This window comes from Vombatus ursinus, unplaced genomic scaffold, assembly GCF_900497805.2.
Source record: "Vombatus ursinus unplaced genomic scaffold, bare-nosed wombat genome assembly UNPS02014802.1, whole genome shotgun sequence".
Classification (NCBI taxonomy): Eukaryota; Metazoa; Chordata; class Mammalia; order Diprotodontia; family Vombatidae; genus Vombatus; species Vombatus ursinus.
The window spans coordinates 15,878,893-15,899,514 of NW_020954580.1; the positions used below are offsets into that span (position 1 = coordinate 15,878,893).

Sequence of the window (20,622 nt, forward strand, 5' to 3'; positions counted from 1 at the left end):
AGCTAAGAGATAATCAGTATGAGGCAGGGAGCTGCAAATGATGGTTTGAAGAAACCAAGGTGAGAAGTAGAAGAAGGGAAATTCCAGGTTGAAGGAAAGGCATAACAAAAGGCCAGGTAGGATCTAGAAACCTATGCATGAGGGCACAGGAATGGCAGATGGATGGGCATATATCAGGCAGAAGGGTTGTGTCCCAAAATAAAGGTACAATGTCAGCGCGTGCCACTCTGCAGCTAAAAGGAAAAAGATCCAATATGCTGTATATGATTAGCTGTCTTCAGGAATATCCCAGAAATAACTTGCTGCATGATTAGGAGACTGCTAACTATTGAGATGAAGGAGCAGTCACTCTAAAGAATGACTAACATAAAATAGGCTGTAATCTTGGAAAGTGAGTATGTCATTGGTCCATATAGCAATGACAAATGAAAAAAAAAAGGCTAATTGGAGAGTGAGAATTTGTCATTGGAGCTCCGGGATTGACCAGGGAGAAGGAGGGACATAACTAGCCCCAGTTAATTAGATGGAAATATCTTTTGAGGGAGGCAGAACAATTCATTGGGATAATGTAATTTGATAAAAGAATCCCTTAAGAGTATCCAAATGCACTAGTTTTAACCATGTGCATAATTTCTCGTATAGTTCAGCCCTAGATACCACTTCATTATAAGATTGCTTGCAGTAGAGTCATTCATTCAACAATGTAGAGGACATTATTGCCAATAGTGATTTAAAAACAATTGAAATATGGTCCCTTGTTCTCATGGCACATATACCACTTTACATTCATTCATAAATGTATAATATTATACAAAAGCTATAGCGGAACGAAGAATACAGTAAAAAGCATGAGAGAAGTATAGAAAGTAAAACCAGGTTATAAGAAAGGTAGAAATCATCAGTCCACCAGAACAAAGTAAACATGAAAGAAAATGAAGTGCTGTGTCTACCTTTTCCAACAACTGAGATAATCTCTCTCTCTCTCTCTCTCTCTATATAATGCATATGTATGTATATACATGTACATATGTATATGTGTGTGTATATATATATATATATGTATATATATCTTTGGATTAATTTTTTGTTTCTCATCCATTATCCACCCTCAACAACAAGCATTTTTGGCAAAATTTGCTGCTATTTTTCCATAGCATCCCTCGAATCCATTCCCTTTGTCTTTACTGCTACAGCTAAAGGCCCAGGTCAGGTCCAGCTCTTCTTTCACCTGGAAATTCATTCTTTTAGCAAAAATTTATTAAAATTACCTCCCTGCTCTGCATTAGGTACTATGAGAAATTAAAAAGAACTTTACCCAGATGAGTTTACAATATAAGGCATTTTAAATAATAAAACAAAAGATATATAAAAGTAGGGGAGGGAATAAAATAGGGGAGAAAATGTGGCTAAGAGGGAAATTGGATTTATTGATATGAAAGATTTGTGCTAGGTAGCAGTATCAGATAAGTTTTGATAAATAAGAGGGATCAATTGAAGGTGAGCCATCAAATATTTGATATTAAAAGCAACTGCCAAAAAGATATACCTATACCAGGACTGAGCTGAGCAATGGAAAGCAACAAGTCATCTTTGACTAATCCTTCTCTTTTATTTCCTATACATGGTTTGTCACTACACTCTTATCCATTCCTTCCTCTTTTCTACTGTTGCTACCATTGTCTATCTCATTTTTGGATTACTTCAGTCGTATGCTAACTTCTAGACTCTAATTCATTCTGTGTATTACTGTTGTTCTAATATTTCTTAATAGGATATTTCTATCATCCTGTACTTACTCAAAAACTTTTATTGATTCCTGAATTCCAACCACTTCAATCCAAACCCATCTGCCTAGCTTTTCAGAGAGCCCTTTATCATCGGGACCCATTCCATCTACCACTATTTTTTAATACACTCCGTATTATGGCTAGTCTCAGTGTTCCACACCACCCATTACCACCTCAAGATCTTTTCTTGTGCTGATTTTTTTTTATTGACCAGAAATGCTTTCTTTACCAGCTCTGCCTCTCCATGGACCCATCTTCCAGAATCTAACTCAAGAACCACCTCCTTGAGGAAGCTTTCCGAACTACTGCAGTGTTCATTGATTTTTTTTAACTCATACAGATCTCATAGTCTAAGTCATACAAATTAGCATGTAATAAAACATAGGCTTTTATTATTTGTTATATAAGACTGTAAGTTGGATAGGAAGTGCCAATCTACATTGGTAGAGTTTCCTCATCTGGAAGTTCCTTATATCATTGAAATCATCCATTTCTATTTTTATTTTTTATTGTTGTCTGACATATATCTTCTTTGCTCAAAAACACCTTTTATGTTCCTCAAGGGCAGAGACCATGTTTTATACTCCTATGTCCTAGATAGCACAGTACTGAACACATCATAAGCAATCAATAAATTCTTCTTTAAGGATTTTTTTTAATTAATAAAAGCTTCTTCCAAGTGAGAGAAATGTTATATTTGTGTGTGAAGAAGTGAAACTAAATAAAGTAAAAGTGAGAATAATAGAATGAGTCATTAATCAACATTAAAAGCTTGATCACCTTCTGAAAACCTTGGGATGCCAAGCAAAGTTAATCTATCCCTGAAGTGCGTTATGAAGTCAAACTTGCATTCAATAACATTTTAGCACGTTATCACTAATTGTACAAGCTTAGAAGTTATGGGTAGCTCCCTTTTCATTCTTGTTCCAGGAAGACAGGAATGCCAAGGTTGAGAAGAATCTCAGGAGCTGGGTTTGAATGTATCAAGGTCACTTAGGTCCTAAAGCACAGTACATGCTTGGATGACTTTGTTGAATCACCACAGTCCTTGACTTGAGAGGATTTTTATAGGTATGGATGCATAATGAATCAGGCTACTATAACATTTATAAACAGCCTGAAGATGTTCAGATATGGCTTGATTGTTTAAGAAAAATTGAGAAACTATGAGTCAGACTCAGGATAATATAATGAGCTAGAATATTATTTGGGTAAAACATTTGAGAAAGTTTGATGAAAGGTGATGGTACTACGGATTGAGGAAGAAAGGTAACTGAAAATAAAATCATCAGCTTCTTCAAGGTCACTCTACTTGGGTAATATGATTAGAAGGTATGCCATTTCTACTAAGAAGTCTATAATGATAAAGGGCTATGTTCACTCAGGATTATAATTTGGTATGGTGTTCCAGGATGACCTGAAACAGCATTAGTTATATTAGATCTATTTCTTCTTGGAAGTGGTTACAATGATCTAGACATCATCAGTCTCTGCAGGCAACCATCAATGGATTCATATTTGACTTATATTTCTTCTTTAACTGGGCAATAAACTGTTGATCAGAATACTTCTGAGTTACATCTCTTAATTTATTTAACAGTTTAACTAAATGAAATAAACAATTCAGTTTCAACTTGGAAAGCAGAGTGTTCCAGAGATCTTTGTTTGACCTTGTACTTTTTAAACATCTTTATCAGTGATTTGGATGAAGCCATTAGATTTCATGCTTATAAAAACAGCAGGTGACACAAAACTGGAAAGAGCTATGGATGACAGAATATTAGAACATGGAGCCAAATATAGTAGGACTGAATAAAGTTAGAGGTAGTCTTACACATATATTCAAAAGTAATTTTCTTTTTTTTTTTCAAAAGTAATTTTCTTAAGTACTATGTGGGAGAGGAGCAGCTAGACGGGCTCACCTGAAAATGATCTGCCAGCTCCAGATGAGTAAATAGTGTGAAAGAACAGTCCAAACAGTTAAAGCAGCCTTAGGCTGAACTAAGAGAGGCATGGTGTCCAAGGCAAGAGAAGTGACATTTCTTTGTACTCTGATCGGACTTATTTTGGAGTACTGTGTTCAGTTCTGGGTGCAACATTTGAGTGAGGATATTTCCAAGCTGGAGAGCAGCCAGAGGAAGACAACAAAGATGTTTAAAGGCCTCAACATCATGTCATGGCAGAATTACTTGAGGGATGTAGAGATGTGTAGCCTGAACCTGCTAACCTATGTCTCTAACTTTTTGAGACAATATTCAAGAACAATTAGTTTACAATCATCACCTTTATTTCCTCTTCTCTTACTTTTTTTGCCTTCCGAAGTCTAGCTTCCAGCCTCATCACTCAACTAAAACTATTCTCTTTGATGTTACCAATGATTTCTTAATTGCCAAATCCAATTATCTTTTCTCTACCCTCATCCTTCTTGAAATTTTCTGGTATCTGACACTGTTTACTTCTATCTTCTTCTGGATATTTTTTCTTCTCTGGGTTTTTATGGCGTTGTTCTCCTAGTTCTCTTCTGATCTGTCTGACTGTTCCTTCTTGGCTTCTTTTTTTAGTTCATGATCCATATCACACTCCTTGACTGTGAGTGTACCCCTAGGCTCTATCCTGGACTCATTTTGTTCTTTCGTTATACTCTCTCAGTTGGTGACCTCATTAACTGTCTGAATGTAATTATTTTCTCTCTGTAGGTGACTCCCAAATCTTTATATCCAACCTTAGTCTCTCTTCCTAAGTTCTAATCCCATATCACCAACTGCCTATTAGACAAATCAGATGCTCCAATAGGCATCTCAACCTCTGCATATGCCAAACGAACTCATTATCTCCCCCACCCCCACCCAAGACTCACGCCCACACTTCTTCTAAACTTCCCTATTTCTGTTTAGGACACCATGTTGCTTTCAGTCATGTAGGCTCTCAAACTTGGTATCATCCTTGATTCCTTAGACTCTCACCCCTCAATTACTATCAGTTGCCAAATTTTATTTGTACCACTACAATATCTCTCAAATCTGTCTCTTCCCTACTCATACAACTACCACCCTAATTCAGACCCTCATCAGACTCTTACCTGATCTACCACAATAGCTTCCAAATTCATCTCCCTGCCTCAAGCCTTCAATCTTCGTCCAGCCGCCAAACTGATTTTCCTAAATTACAGATCTTAACCATGGAATTCTCCTTGTCAATAAACTACAGTGACTCTTTGCATTTATATATGTATTATATATAACATTTGCATTTATATATGTATATGTAGAGAGATAGATCTATGTCTACATAGATTTAGAGCTATCTATATATCCTCCAAACATATTGACATGTATTAGAAAGATTTCCTAAAGAAGTTCAATCAAAATAAATTGAGTACCATAATGAGATCACCTCAAAAGCAATTAGTTGATCCTCTCTCCAAGTGGACACATAAGGCAACCAAGGGCAACACTCATTTAGAATATCAGACCATTTGTAAACTCTTATTCTGGAGGACTGTGGAGGATTGTGAGAAGTATAACCTAATAGAATAAACTATTGGTGAAATAAATAATTTAGAAAGAAAGCTTGGTGATTCAACTAAGCAAAATCATCCTAAAGGTATTTAAGGATGAAGCTGGATGAAGGACAGAAAAAGAATTGTTTTAATATTTGACAATTGTATTTCAATATAATTGGTCTTTCTTAATAATCCTATTTTTATCTTCTACATTTAAAAAAGGTTCCATAAGCTTTGCCAGAACGCCACAGGAGCTTGTTAAACACAAAAGGTTGGGAACCCCTGCAACAGAGGGTCAGCCATGGGCAGTCAGGAAGTTCTGTATGTAAGTCTTTGCTCCTATCTGTATTTTTTACTTCTTTAGGCCATTTTCTATTATTTTTTAAGTTACAGATGAATGGCCCACCTGGATAAGTGCATGGAGTTTCCACATAGAAAGTTCCTTAAATAGATGAATCATAGGTCCAGAGCCCCCTTGAAAAATCAGAAAGTAGCATCTGGAAATCCAGGGCAATTAACACTTGTCCGGAGGAATGCTCTTTCAAGGAGGCCAAGAAAAGACCAGCTAATATGAGAACTAATAAAGAAATGACTGGGTGAATTCTGGCTCCTTGAAACTTAGTAGCAGAAGAATGTGAAAATACTATCCAAACACTGAGGCTTTATCTACTGAAAACCCCTGAGACTAGACAGGCCAGAAACAGACAATGATGTTATCTTAATTTAAGCTGAGACAAACCTACTATTTTGTAATTAGAAGCTATTTTCCTTACCTTTACCAGATATTATTTGGTTTCTTTATATTCAATGAATGAATTAACTTGTTTTATTGTGACAAATAACTTTTTTATACTGGATGGGGTGTTTCTCTTGGGTGTTCTCAGTTCTCTAATCCTAACAATGTATGCTTCAGCCACTGTATCTGTTATGAAATCAAAATATGGGACTTACAACTAGTGGTCAATATATTACAGATGACAGCAATGTAAGGCCTTTTAGATCCAGAGGCATAATTTCCTTTTTGGCAGAGACTTGAAATGCTTGCACAGTACAGTTAATTACTCTGGCCACCTTTTAAATGATCCTTTGACTTTTTGCAAACAAGTCACTCAGACCAGCTTGGGTTGCTGCTACGAACTGAATCAATTCACCTGAGAAGACATAACGTAGTGAGAAGTTTTTTTTTCATAATCCTGTTTCAAGAGGGGAAGTGGAACAAATACTTGAGGTGGGAAAATAATCACATGATATCAAATAGTACGAAGATGTTGGGATAAAGGAGTATAAGTTGAAAATGTGGTCAATGTTACCTCTTACTGTACCTAAAGTAGGAAGAAGCAAATGATTTTGAATCTGGCTTTTCTTTTTTCCAGAGGATGGATTGTTACTGATGTCAAAGAACACATTCAATGATTTGCTTTGCCTTCGCACAGAGGAAGGAAAATACCACAATGCCAGACAGGGATCTTGGATCAGAAACTTGACTAGATTAGAGGGAACCTAAAGAAGTAGGTAACGTAAGTCAGTTAGGCCAGATACATCCAAAAAAGCTAGACTGGGATGGAAAAGGCAAGAGGTCCAGAATCCAGGGAGGCAACAGGGTCTAAGATTCAAGGTTTGGAGACTGAGAAACAAAGGGTCAAGGTCCCATGGAGAGTATAAGAAACAATAGATCAGGCATGGTACTGTGACAGATCTCAAAAGTACTGGCTTTGGAGTCAGAATATGTAGGTTTGAATCCCACCTTTGACACTGGCTGTGTGATCTGAGGCACAGGACCCCAACTATAATGTACATGTTAGACTAGATGGCCTTGGACATTGAACTCTGATTTTTGCAATGGGGTCTGAGTAACAGGTGTAGGTACCAGCAGTAAAAATGGTACTTGTCAGTGAGCTCACTACCTTCTGAGTTACCATTTGGGAAAACTAGGCACACCTAGTTGGAGAAGGGAAGTGAACAGATAGGGACTTAGGGAGTTACTAAGAGGAACATTATCCCACCCAGACGCACAATGCCTTTATATAATGGCACTCAATGTATGAGTGATCCAATGCATGCTACCTCTCAAGGACAGCAGGATAGGGACAGCTCCTGAGAGTCTGTCTCAGCGGTGTTTCTTTAGAACCATGTGGACAGAAGCACAGGTCAAGGTGAAAGGGGCAATTGTTGCACTATGATCTCCATTATATCACCACCTTCATTAAAAACAACCCTTCATAATGTATATTTGTACTTTATATGTAATTTAATAGCTACATTTTCCAGTCAATTTCATAACAAATCACAATGGGGAAGTTGCTTTCATTACCGTACTTGTTTTAAATGCTAATTCGTCATTTATTTTCCTGCTGTTGAAGTAATAAAGCTATTCTCCAATTAATAGGGCAAAATAGGTTGTAATTCAAATATTGTTAAAGTTGTAAAAGCATATAATGTATTCCCTGAATGTGTATACGCACATACACATACAAATATTCGGAATTCACTCTTAACCACCTTGCAGTACCAGAAGGAAGTTCTGTATAAACAAAGCTATTATTTTTAAAAGCTGGAATGTCCATTCTTTCATGTTGATGTGTTTAGGAACACCTGAAACTATGTTAATTTGAATTCTCTCTAAATAATTTAAGGTTGATATTTCCTGGTGTAACCTTCAAGGATTTCTCAATGACCACTATTTATCTTGCTACAACAACTCCGCTGATTGATTATCATAGGCTGATAAGTATGACATCATTTTTATTTGTTAATGTTGTGGGATGGAGGGAGGAGGACTGCTCCTCTCCTGTGCTGCAGCAAAACCTTGGCTGGAGATGTGAAGACCAGTAAATAGTGTCAAAGCTTAAAGTACTATTTGGGGAGATTTCAGACAGCAAGATTCGTGCTGCAGCTTGGCTTCTGTCCTTTGGCTGATTAAAAGGAAAGGAAAAAGAAAATCCTCACTAATCTTAAATGATAAAAGAAGTGGCATTTTTGCTTCATTTGATACCATCGAATATCACCTTCTCCCAAGAATATTAATGGCAAAATAGTTGGAGCTATATGTTAAAAACCAAAATAAATAAAAGCAAAATTTAAACTCTGCTGTCCAGCCCAAATCCTCTGAGAGTTGCAAGAACAGGCATAGTGTTTAAGGTGAATTGTGGGTGAATTCGCAATCAACTTAGCTATTGCCAATAAGACATTGATTAGAAAAGCCAAGATGTAGAACCCCTGATTCTTGCAGGTTCCAGCAATGTAAACAACCATCACTTGATTATTCAGCAGCCATTAGTTCTGAGAAATTATAATTCATTAGTGGTTTATAAAAAGCTTGGCACCATAGTTCATCATTACCATGGGGATAAGGCAGGCATTCATTCTTACCAATTACAGTAGAAAATGGATCAAGGAAGTTGAGGCAGGGGCCACTGAAGGATGATGTTGAGCACCTCTACTGTTTTTGTGTTTACCACACAGAAACAATGCTACTCAGCTTTGTGGGTTCTTATTGATGGCCAGATTATCTATCAAAAAGACAATTTAGCTGTCTTTGCAATTCACTGAAGCACTCCATAGTCTAGTATTTTTACTGCGCTTATCTGAATTAAACCTGAAGATGGGGGGCTGGGATCACAAAAGCCTAGCTTCCTTTCAGGCATTTGTACCACTTCCAGATTTTAATTAGATGGGAAAAATTACCAAAAGGAAGTGCCTTATAAAACACAGCACTTTTCTTCTCCAAATGAAAATGTGAATTATAGGGCAGGCTTATGGCTTTGTTGGTTGCTCTTCAAATGTTCAGGAGGAAAAACAAGCCCCAATTATTTTTTTTCCCAATCCAAGACAAGATGAAATTGGATTTAATTTTTGAGGAAAGAGATCAGATGGTTCAGGACTAGTTTGCTAGATTTTGTTCAATATTTTAATGAATATTTTCTGGCTTTCAAAATCTCTCTGTGATTCTCTATTTATTCCCCAGAGGTCAGAGACCTTTGTCCAAAGAGCTTAAGAGTTCTTCAAAAGAAGAACTAAGTCTTCTGTTTATTTTCTATATTACATGATGTTCGGGAAAGGGATAGGCACATAGTAGGCACTCAACAAATGCTTGCCAAATGAACCAATAAATGGGTTGATGACTAGATAGCACTGAGAAAATTATGCAAATGCAATATAAAAGCTATATTCAGATTCTTGAAATATTATTTATACACATGTATACATATACATAAACACTACCACTGGGGTTTTCAAGCCAAAAAGATAAATAACTACCTTTATTTAAAATGCTTCTGACAATAAGCCATCAAATTTTTTTTTTGCCAGAGAAAAATCTCAGGGGCAAAAAACAAACATGCCAGCTAAGCATGAAAATGACATTATTGGTCTGATTCTCAGTAAGGCAGAATGTTATTCATTCTGATAAGCAGATAGAATATGGACATCAGGAGTGCTTGTGAAAATGCAAAATAGCCTTAAAGAGTTAAAATAAAAACAATCCTCATATTACTGCTTTCTCCAAAGCACCTTACACACCTAGAAGCCAAGCAGAAATTGGAAACCAATATTATTTGGCTTGGGCTTTAGGTAAAAAGAGACAAAAAGAACAGAGTCCCTTGCTTTTATGACAATTCTGCAAGGCTGGTTTCTCATGCTGCAAAGAGCATATGAAATGAGAATGAATCACATTCCTTCCATAACCATAACTGCCAGATCCTTGAACAAAGATGCCTTACAAAAAAAATTAAAATGACAGTGAAGGGGTTAAGAAGGTTTTATTTGCAAACCCCATACTGAGTCATCCCTGCGCTTTCAGATTCACTCTCTATCATTCATTCTACCTGGGAAAGGCAAGTCAGTGAATTTAACCCATTAAAATTCATACAGTATCAGAGTCTCTTTTTTTTTTACTTGCAACTAATATTTATGATTTTCAACAAGGAGGCAGAACACGAACATTTTTCTCAAATGCTTTCTCAATCCTTCAAAACTAATCAGCAGATCGAAAACGTGCCAGATAGACAAACAACTCAGTTGATTTTGCATTTACTCAATAATCAAACAGCCTTAGATAACATGTAGAAATGATATGAGATCAGATAATGTAGCATATCATTAAATTTAGCCTCCAAATGAAAAAGCTAAGAAAACAGAGAATGATTCAAATGAAAACATGCAGATGGCTCAAAGAATGGATCCTTGCTTCCCCCATCCTTAAACACATCAAAAAAATAACATGTGGTACCTTTTAATTTTCTGAATGAGTAGTTTCCAATCAATGTTTCCTGTGTTAATGACAACAGGCTGTAGAACCTATAAAAATAAAATGAAAAAAGAGAAAAATATAGATACAGAAAGATAATTTTTGAAATTGCAAATTAATCAGCTTACAAATAAGCAAATGAATTCCTCCCGGTCATAAAATAAAACTGCCTTGAGTTCATCGGTATTGCTGTAATGCAGTACTTAATTTCCAGAAGGCTCAATCCTTGCATCTTTTTTTTCAATCCTTGCACCTTACAGAATTTTCCTCCAAATACCTTTAAATCAGATCCTTTGAAAGAAAATCATTACCGGCGCATATGCAGCAAGACCCCCAAATCATATTCTTCAAGTACTGCTGCAAAATCATTCTTCTCTAGTATTATTATCCATTGGTTTGCCGTCTACCTCTAGACAGACGCAGTCTGCAAGCCGCTAGCTTGTGTCTATGTGTGTCGGGAAAATGAAAACTGCAAATTAGAAAAAGTCCCTGCAGTGGCGAAAAGGAAAATAAGGCGAGTGGGAGAGGGAGAGAGAGCTCAGTAGCCACAGAATTTTCGAGAATGATGACAAGCCACCCAGCTCCGCCATCATTCACTCACAATAGGATGCTGCGCTGCTGGCAGATTTAGCAGTTTGTCAAGGGGCTTCTGGTATCAAATGCCTGACAGGCATTTTAATTGCATCCAACCAAGTGTGTCCCCAGGAGTCAGTCTTATAATCCTATGAATGTCATCATCTGATTGCCTTTGTGCCCATGCCAGATACACACACACACACACACACACACACACACACACACACACACACACACACAGGCTTATAGCACAAAAAGACAGCACAAGAACCTTAACACTCACTTAGGTTTCAAATACTGGATCTGATTAAAAGGAAGTTTCTGAGGACTTTAGACTTTATCTTCATTGAGGACAACAGGGATTTTTTTTCTGTTTGGTATTTTGGTAACTGAGTTTTACAGAACACACCCAAAATAATTATGGAAATTTTCTTACTTATACTCAAAAGCTAATGGATTGACTAAAATTTATTTTATAGAGAGAGATACCTGCCTGTTTCTTATTAAGAATTCTAGTTCTTTGTGACTGTCTACTATTTATGAGGCTAATATTTCCCTTTGGAGAGAGAAAACAGCAGATAGCAGACGACTGGGGACTGAAGTTGAATCATGATTTAGTGGTAATCGCTTTCACATATTTCCACATTTATTCAGATTGCACATTAAAGCAAAGAGGAGATGATTGCCTTTGGTACTCAGGGGCTCTTTCATTCCCAAAGCTCCAAATAGGGAGAAGAATCTCTGGCATAATCAGTTTCCCCACCATGCCAGCAACTGAAATTAACAGTTGCACATTCCCATTTTAAATTGCCCTTCAAGGAGGTTAAATGAGAGGGAAATTCCCCGTATTTCCTTTGAAAGGAAATGGACAAGAAATTTGGTAAATAAAATAAGTCTCTAAACTGTACATATAATATTGCATTATCTAACAATATCAATCCAATGTATATCAAAGGAGTTTGATATACAAAAAAAAAAGAAAGAAAGAAGAAGAAAAAAAAGGAGGGGGAGATTGCCAGAGAGCTATTTGTGGTAAGTATCACTATGGTTACCAGCAATGAAAAGTAGGAAGGAAAAATAAGGGGTGGGGGTGAGGATAGAGGGAACTTAGAATAGACAGATCATCAAAGTGGATTGAGTACAAAAGAGGAAATTTGGAGACATAAAAAGAGGAGTGATCTTCATCTATCAATTTTCTTTCTTTCTTGAAATAGGTAGGTCCTTTTGGTGCCTCTCTGCCCTTCTATCCCTACTGCACATTGGACTACATTGAAGGGAATTAGATTTCTCCTCTAAACAACCTTTCCTCATCACCTTTTCTCATCAGCAAATTTTACCTTCACCTATCTCCTTTCAAATTAATGACACAATGCATTAAATCATTCTGGTAGCTGAACCCTTTGATGACCAGAATGTTATAGAATGCTAGAGCTAGAAGGATCCTCACAAATCATTTGGTAAAATTCTGTCATACAAATGAGTCTGCTAAATCACATAGCCAGGAGAGCCTTGAGGAGGACCCAGGTCTCTTGATTTCTCGGTCTAGTGTTGTTCTATCCACCATATTAAACTGCTGCTATGCCCTTATTCTTCTTCTCTTATCCCATTTGCATGCTAAGCCTATTTTAAGAATATTCTTTGTCTGTTTTGGAAATTGCTTTTTTATTTATATAAATAGCAGCATATTCGTCCTATAGACTAACATGTCTAGTATTTGTTCAGAACTCTATTTAAGGTCAGTAAGAGTGAAATTAATTAGATTAAATCTTATTCCCATCAACTCTCCTATTTCTATTCTGACAGTCACGTATGACCAACCTTTCATGAACTGATCTTGTATAGTCTGAACTAAATCGTCATATTCTAGGCACTTCAACTACCCCTGATATCATCCTTTTTGCTAATGTGAAATCCTAGAATTAAATTTATAGCTGGGTCCTCAAAGGTTCCTCTTTGGTATTCACAGTGTGAACCTGCCTCTGGTGACTCAAATAAGTGGGGCTAGGGAATTGACAGTACATTTAGTTGGAAAAGTAGTTGTTTATCTCACTGATTTGTCATTTCATTCACATAACCACCTGCTCTTATAATATTTGTAAAAACTTTTTGAACCCCAACTAGTGGATAAGACTGGAAACCTGACCTTCAAGTTTTACACATTTGAGTATTTTCCCCAAACCTCTTCTCAAATAAGATACTTTTGAGATTAGTTTACCCACAGGTTGATTTGCACTACTTTTAAAAATTCTTTCTAAAGACTCAATATTGTCACTGTCTTTCAAGTATAGGTTCAATCAGTCATATTCTTTAGACTGCAATCATTGCTATGTTTCATAGGGAATTTCAGATCTAGTGAAAAGGCAGTGAAAGAGGCTCCCCCAAGCACATACAACATTCGGTAATTTTACAAAAAATGTCTGGCAAAGCATGATCTCTATGGCTATAGGCCCTTCAGTTTTTGTTGGCTTATTTTTGTCACTAAGGATTACTTCTTCAAACCATATTTTTGGGCAAAACTATGCCTGAAGTTTAGAATTCATTTCTGTGCTCAAGGATAGGATGCAAATAGGTATCTACTCTTACAACCAAGATTGAATTCTCCAAAGGTACCCTATAGCAAACTAAGGAGGTGAAAGAATGAGCACAGCTTCAAAAAATGCCTTTCTTTCTCCAAAGAAATTTAGTAATTCAGGCTCAATAATTAGGAATATGGCTGCACAATCTCATTTGATCTCATTCTTTTCATCCATTGTTAACTAGATCTGGCTGTACTAATTCTTCTGAGGATGGTGGAAGGAGAAACTATACTTGTGATTCTAGAATGAGGGCAGTTCTTTCCTCTTTAGATGACAGCTATCTCTGCCAGGCATTCTACTGACTTGGAAAGGCCATGCTATTAATCTAACAATAAACATTCACCACTGGAATTAAGCACTGTGAGCAGTACGTGGTAAGTATGTGGTCTGTCCTTAAAGAGTTGAAGATACTAGTCAGAGACACATAATGGACAAGACAGTTTCCCAACCCTCAAAAAAATGTGCTTGATAGGATCTTATGGAAAGCAGGTAGGTTGGGAATATAGAAAATGACCTGGGATACAGAGTCAAATGAAGAAAGGCACATGACTATCCATAGTCAAATATGTAAGGCTCTTAATCACTGAACTTTCTACTCATGACCTTCCATTCTGCTCCTACTCTGGGAAGCTGCATGTAATAGAAACACTACTGCACTTAGAGTTAGAGGATCTAAATTTATCAAACAGCACCCTTTTACCAATGAGGAAACTGAGGCATAGAAAGGGTAATTTATTTTGTCCAATGTCACAAGGAAATAGGAAGTCAAGCTGGGCTTTGAACTCAAGTCCTCTGAACTACAACTTCACTGCTCTTCTCACACAAAGTTGCCTCTCATCAAACGCCCTGCTTCCAACAGAGTGTAAACTCGTTATAGGGTAGGGGCTGTTTTTGCCTTTCTTTGTATTTGCAATGCTTAGCACAGTGCTTGACACAAAGTAGACAGTTAGTATTTATTGACTTGATTTGACTGCTCAGTGAGATAGCTCTTTTAGGAAGTTCTGACATGTTGGAGCAAGATCAACCTGTACAATTCAATCAGTAGTCCATAGTTGATTTTTGTTAAGCAGAACACATTTATTTCCTAATCTTTAAATAACTGAAAGTAATTATGTGAGCCATTCCCCACAGAAAGTATTCTTTACTACTGGGTCCTCATTTTCTTATTGACTAATTCCTCTCAGAACCTCCAACTTAAGGAAACCCAAGTGAAAGGTATCTTCATCTCTCCCTACGCTTAATTGCCAGCGTATTTCCATAGGACTTTCTCAGCCATGACATAGAAACTTCTTCACCCTGGAATATCATTCCACACTTGGACTATTTCACATATTGGAAGTATTCTCTTCCCCTGAAGCCTCACCTTCTGATTGGTTGATTCTTCCCAAATCCTTTAATTTAAGGAAGATGTCCAAATCAAAGCTATCTTCATCTGTCACTATAATGAATTGCTGGCTCATCTTCAAAAGGATTTTCTCTACCATGCTCTTGCACATACTTCCCACTTCCCCATCCACCCTTTTAGCTTGGTTTTTGTGTTTTGTCTTTTCCCATTACTATGTAAGCTCCCTGATGGCAGGGGGTATCTTTCTTTATGCATTTATTTATATTCCCACTACTTAGCACAGTGCCTGGCACAAAGGAAATACTTAATAAATGCTTATTGACAGAATGACTGACACCAAAAATTTAATAATCTAAACCTATATGAGTTGACTCCAGTACACCCCTAAATTCAAGTCTCTTCACCATTTTGGTAGCTACCCTCTAGTCACATCTAAATTTGTCAATATCCAACCTAAAATAAATTGGCCAGAACGGAACATAATATTCAGACATAGACAACCTGAGATTCAGTTAACTTTTTGGGTGCCATTTCTTATTGTTAATTTATAATGAGCTTTCCATCTGCTAAATGGACTAATAAATCTAATAAATCTTTTCCCCAAGAACTGTAATCCTCCTCCCCCAATTCTGGGCTTATACAGTTGAATTTTCAAATCTAAATGCAGTCCTTTACATTTATTCCTATTATATTTCATCCCATTAAACTCAGCCTATCATTTCACTCTGTCAAAATCTTTTGGAACCTAATTCTGTCATTCAACATATTAGCTAGTTTTTCTAGGTTCATGTCAGCTGAGCTTTTAAGAAACATGCCATCTATAATTTCATTTCAGACATTGACAATGTTTAGTAGACTGAGGACACGGTCTTCTGGTACGACACTACATCAGCTCTTTTTGAGTCTAGTCTTTCAACTAGTTTTGAAGAGCCTGTTAGAGTGCTGAGCTTATAGAAAAGCAAACCTGGGTTCAAATCATGGCCTCTGACATTTACAAGCTTTAGAACTATAGTCGTCAGTTAACCTTACTCAACAAGAGGCAACTCTTTAAAACTCGTATATATATATAAATATGGCACCAATGAAATCACAAATTCTTGACATATTGACCATGAATATGTATGTATTTAACAATACTTAAACACTTACATATATAGGTCTTCATATTCCCTTTTTGAGTTTCACACAAAAAAATTTAATTTAAGTGCATATACTTTAAAATGTTGATCACGAAAATAAGATGATTAGAGCAAAATAGACTGGCAACAGTACAGAGTACAAATAATGTGCTATTTTCTTTTCTGATCCCTGAGGACAAGTTGGTTCTTCTCTTCTTCCAGTACTTTTCACTTACATCTTAATTCAATTCAACAACCATTTCTTAAGCATCTATTATGTTCAGGCGATGGATGAATTCCATCCCTTCTCAGAATCGAAGGGATCCTGATTCTATGTATCCCTTTAGCCTTCAACATTTTATTTCACTATCAATGGCTCTTCACACTCTTTTTTGAAACATAAAAATATATCCTCTAGCTTGAAGGAAAATTGTAGTTGAGTTGCCCCTTCTAGCTACATTGCAATCTTGTTTGTCAGCACTCTTCTAATGAAAAAAAAAATTCAAGATAACCTATGGCCTCTTTATTACTGAACGCAATGCCACTGTTGTGGCCTCATACTTCCTTAATCTTTTAGCTACATGGGACATTGTATTTTTTTTAAACTCACCATTTCACTTCTACAACACTAAAATATTGTGGTTCTCCTTCAATATCTCTGTCTCCTGTCCTTTAATAAACCTCCATCCCTTAAAGTGTTCATCCATGACCTTGACTTCTACTGTTACTTATTTGCCAATGACTCCAAAATCTATCTGTCTAGGTCTGTCTTTCCTTCCAAGCTCCATGTCTATATCTGCCAACTCTTTTTTGAATATTTTTGAATATTTGAATATTTTAACTGTTTGAGGTGAAAAGCGGGGAGGGAGGGAGATTAATGCAACAGTAAAATGGTTTGCATCATCTTGTCTGAGGGGGCCTGACTGTTATCTCAAACATATCATTTGCAAAAAGCACATTTTTGTCATTTGTCCCCAAACTCATTTTCTTTTCCAACGTCACTGATTGGCACCACTATTCTCTCAGTTACCAAATCACAAAACCTTGGCATCATCCTTATCTTTTAGTCCCTCTATCTCATTATATCTTTCTCTCTAGACAAGATTATTCTATAAACATGTTAGGCAAACTTTGACTTTGTTCTTTGAATCCCACCATCTTATGATTCAAGTTTTGAATTAAGAAAACAAGCATTTCATAAAGGGCCACTATCACCTTGAAGTCACTATCTCCATACAGTCATTTGAACTGGTCTGTAATATTTTTAGAATGACAATAACATACAAAAATGTATTTAACAACTATAAATAAGCTCAATTATTTCTCACAGAATCATATGATCATTTATCTAGAACCAGAAGAGACCTTGGAGTTTGCCTAGTACAACTTCTATGTATCAATGAAGAAACTGAAGCTTAGGGAGGTCAAGTGACTTGTCTGAGGTCATCTAGGTAGAAATATGGGATTTAAAACCACATTCTCTGACTCTAAGGCCAATCTTTTTTCTTTTGTGTTGAACTTTATTACCATTAAGAGTCAAATTATGAAACCACAAGCCTGAGTTATGTGAGTAAGGTGGTACCATTACCAGAAAGAGAGAGGTTTGGAAGAAGAAATTGTGTAGATAAGATGATGAGTTTCATTTTCAACATGTGAATTTGAGTTGGAAACAGAACATCCAGGTCAACATACTTACAATTGGCAGTTGGTAATGTTGGACTAAAGGTCTCAGGAGAGGTTGGGTGAAGATACAGATGTAGAAAGCCACATGAGGTTGTCAAAGCAGAGTGTAGAGAGAGAAGAGGTGAGGGTCATGGACCTTAGGGGATATTCATATTTATAGGGGGAAGGAGGATGAAGAACCACCAAATGAGTGGCCAATAACCTAGAAAGAGTACCATGACAGTGTAGTATTGTGGAATCCAAGCGATGAGATGTTGTCAAGAAAAGGAAAATGATCAAAAATAATAGCTGAAATTTATGTCATTGTAGGATTTGGAAAGTACCTTACATACATTGTCTTCTACCTTGTAATACCTCTGAGATATAGGCATTAAAACCATTTTTAGTTCCGTTTAGAGATAAGGAAACTTAAGCTGAGAGAGGCTGAGTGATTTTATCATAGTAAAACAGTGTTACAGAAGAGATTTCCAGTTCTTTCTTGGGTGAAGCCTATAGCAGCATTCATTATTACTGTTTCTCTCTAAAAAGAAGATAAGAAGGATGAATACTAAAGAAAAGAGCTCTAGATTTGCTGATGAGAAGGTTTTCAGTGACCTTGGAAAATACGATTTCCATAGAGTGGTGGAAACAGAATTCAGGGTTGAAAATGAGAGTAGGTGGTGAGGAAACAGATACCTTGAGCATGAACCTTATTTCCAGAATCTGGAAGGAAGAGTGTGAGTCCTTTCTTCTGAGATAACTGAATGTGGGTATTTTACAAATACCTACATCCTTTTCTTTTGGACATTTTAGTGCATATGCTCTGTAAAGAGGGCTACCCTATAAGGGTGGGTGGGTGTTCCTGAGTGGGCAACTGAGCCAGTGAATGTGAGAGTGTAAGTGGGTGAGTGTGAAGTCTTATTTAATAGGAAGCAATACTCTATGATTCATCCAAGGGACTGAAGACACAACTGCCTGAGTTCTTTCCTGCATTCACTGACAAATTCAAATTAAATGCTGACTTTTTGAATTTTTAAGTAATAAACATGGGTAAAATGGGACAAAATCAGCTACGGTAAAAATTCAGCATATTGTAGGACTGGGCTATTAACAATGGCAAACAAAGAGCAAAAAAAAAAAATCTCTAGCAACTAAATAAGTAATTTTTTTTAAACTATCCACCTGTCCATCTCATGTTTTTCAAACAGTCAATAAATAATCATTACTACTAGCAAAAAAGTAGGTGGCTATGGAATAGATATAAGAACAAATTTTGGCACATAGATATAACAGAATACCCCTGTAGCCTAAGAAATTATAATTATGAAGAATTCAGAGAAACATAGACAGATTTGTATGAACTGACACTGAGTAAGAAGTTAGTAGAATAATATATAGAAAGACGACAAAACAGTAAATGAAAACACCAAGAAAAGCCAGTGGAACTCTATTAAATGCATGACCAGTCATAGTCTCAGAGATGAAAAAATACACCTTCATCCTCTTGATAGAGAACAGGTAGACAAAGGTGCAGAATGACGCATGTATACTAACAGACAAAGTTGCTATGCCTTATTGTTTTTGCTTTTGTTTTACTGTTTCTCTTCGTTATAAGGGAGGATTCGGTAGAGTATTCATATCAAGAAGGTATCAATAAAAATCTTAAAATATCCAAAAGCTTCAAATCCAAAAAGCTACATTTGAACAGCAATGGAAGAATCTGGGAAGGTACATAAACAAAATAGAAAATAAATAAATAGATCAATAAATAGATGCATGTATGTGTGTGCATATTTCCTGCCTTCTATTTTGCCTATTGAATTCCTATCTTTTAAAGCCCAAACCAAATGGCAACTCTTCCAGGAAGCTTTCCCTGATTCTTTACTTGATAATAATCTTTTCCCCCTTTCAGACACCTTGTTTTGCACCTCTTTGAAGCCCTTATTATTTATGATGTGTTATAGTTGTACCATATCTCTACTCATCTATAAAGGCCTTGAGGGAAAGAGCAATATTTTATTGAACACTAGTTTTCCTTCAGCACCTGTCATAATACCCTGCACATAGCAGGTATTTAATAAAATGCTTGTTCAATTAAATGGAACATCACAGTGTTCTAAGTGTTCATTGTTATAATTGGGAAGGATGTGTATTTATTTATTAATTAAATTTTCTCATTTCTCATCATAACATCCTCTTCTTCCATATCTACCTCTACGTCATGTTTCCTGAAACTGGTGAGCCTCTTCAAACATTCAGACTCCTAATTCCTCTATTTTTTCCCAATCCAATACTTTGGTCTCACTTTTCTTCCTACATAGTCTTTTTTTGGAGAGGGGGAGAGGTAATCTCCAAGTTAAGTGACTTGGCCAGGTTTATATATCTGAGGCCAAATGTGAACAAGGTCTCCCTGACTCCAGACCTGGAGCTCTATCTACAGGGACCCCTAGCTGGCCCTCTTCCCACATAGTCTTGATGCTGGAGTTAAGTAGTTCAACCATGCACTGACATTTACCCCTGATCCTTTTTGTTCACGCTAAGTCAATCATTGACCGGAGGTAATCTCTATTATATTCCTCATTCACTCTTACTCCCAAGTTGATAGACGCTGCTGGAAGAAGTCAGCAACCAAATTGATTACAAAATCATGTTCTTTAATTTCAATTGGGACCTTATTGCTGCATGGAAGTTCTTTTATGATATATGACTGATGTGCTAATATACCCTTTGAAATGACTTTTATAAACTTCCTTCAAGTACACTGTCATTCTATCTCTCAAGAGATGAACTCACCTTCTAATTTTGGGGGAA

At 36.5% G+C, this 20,622-nt stretch overlaps 1 protein-coding gene across 3 annotated transcripts in view; it reads right to left on the minus strand.

Moving 5' to 3' along the window:
- MAP2 (microtubule associated protein 2) overlaps window positions 1-20,622 on the minus strand; it is a 376,564-nt gene that overhangs the window by 175,906 nt on the left and 180,036 nt on the right. For all 3 annotated transcript variants that reach the window (XM_027873756.1, XM_027873755.1, XM_027873754.1), the window contains exon 4: window positions 10,517-10,584. The gene's annotated coding sequence lies outside the window, so the exon portion shown is untranslated. The remainder of the gene's footprint in view (window positions 1-10,516; window positions 10,585-20,622) is intronic.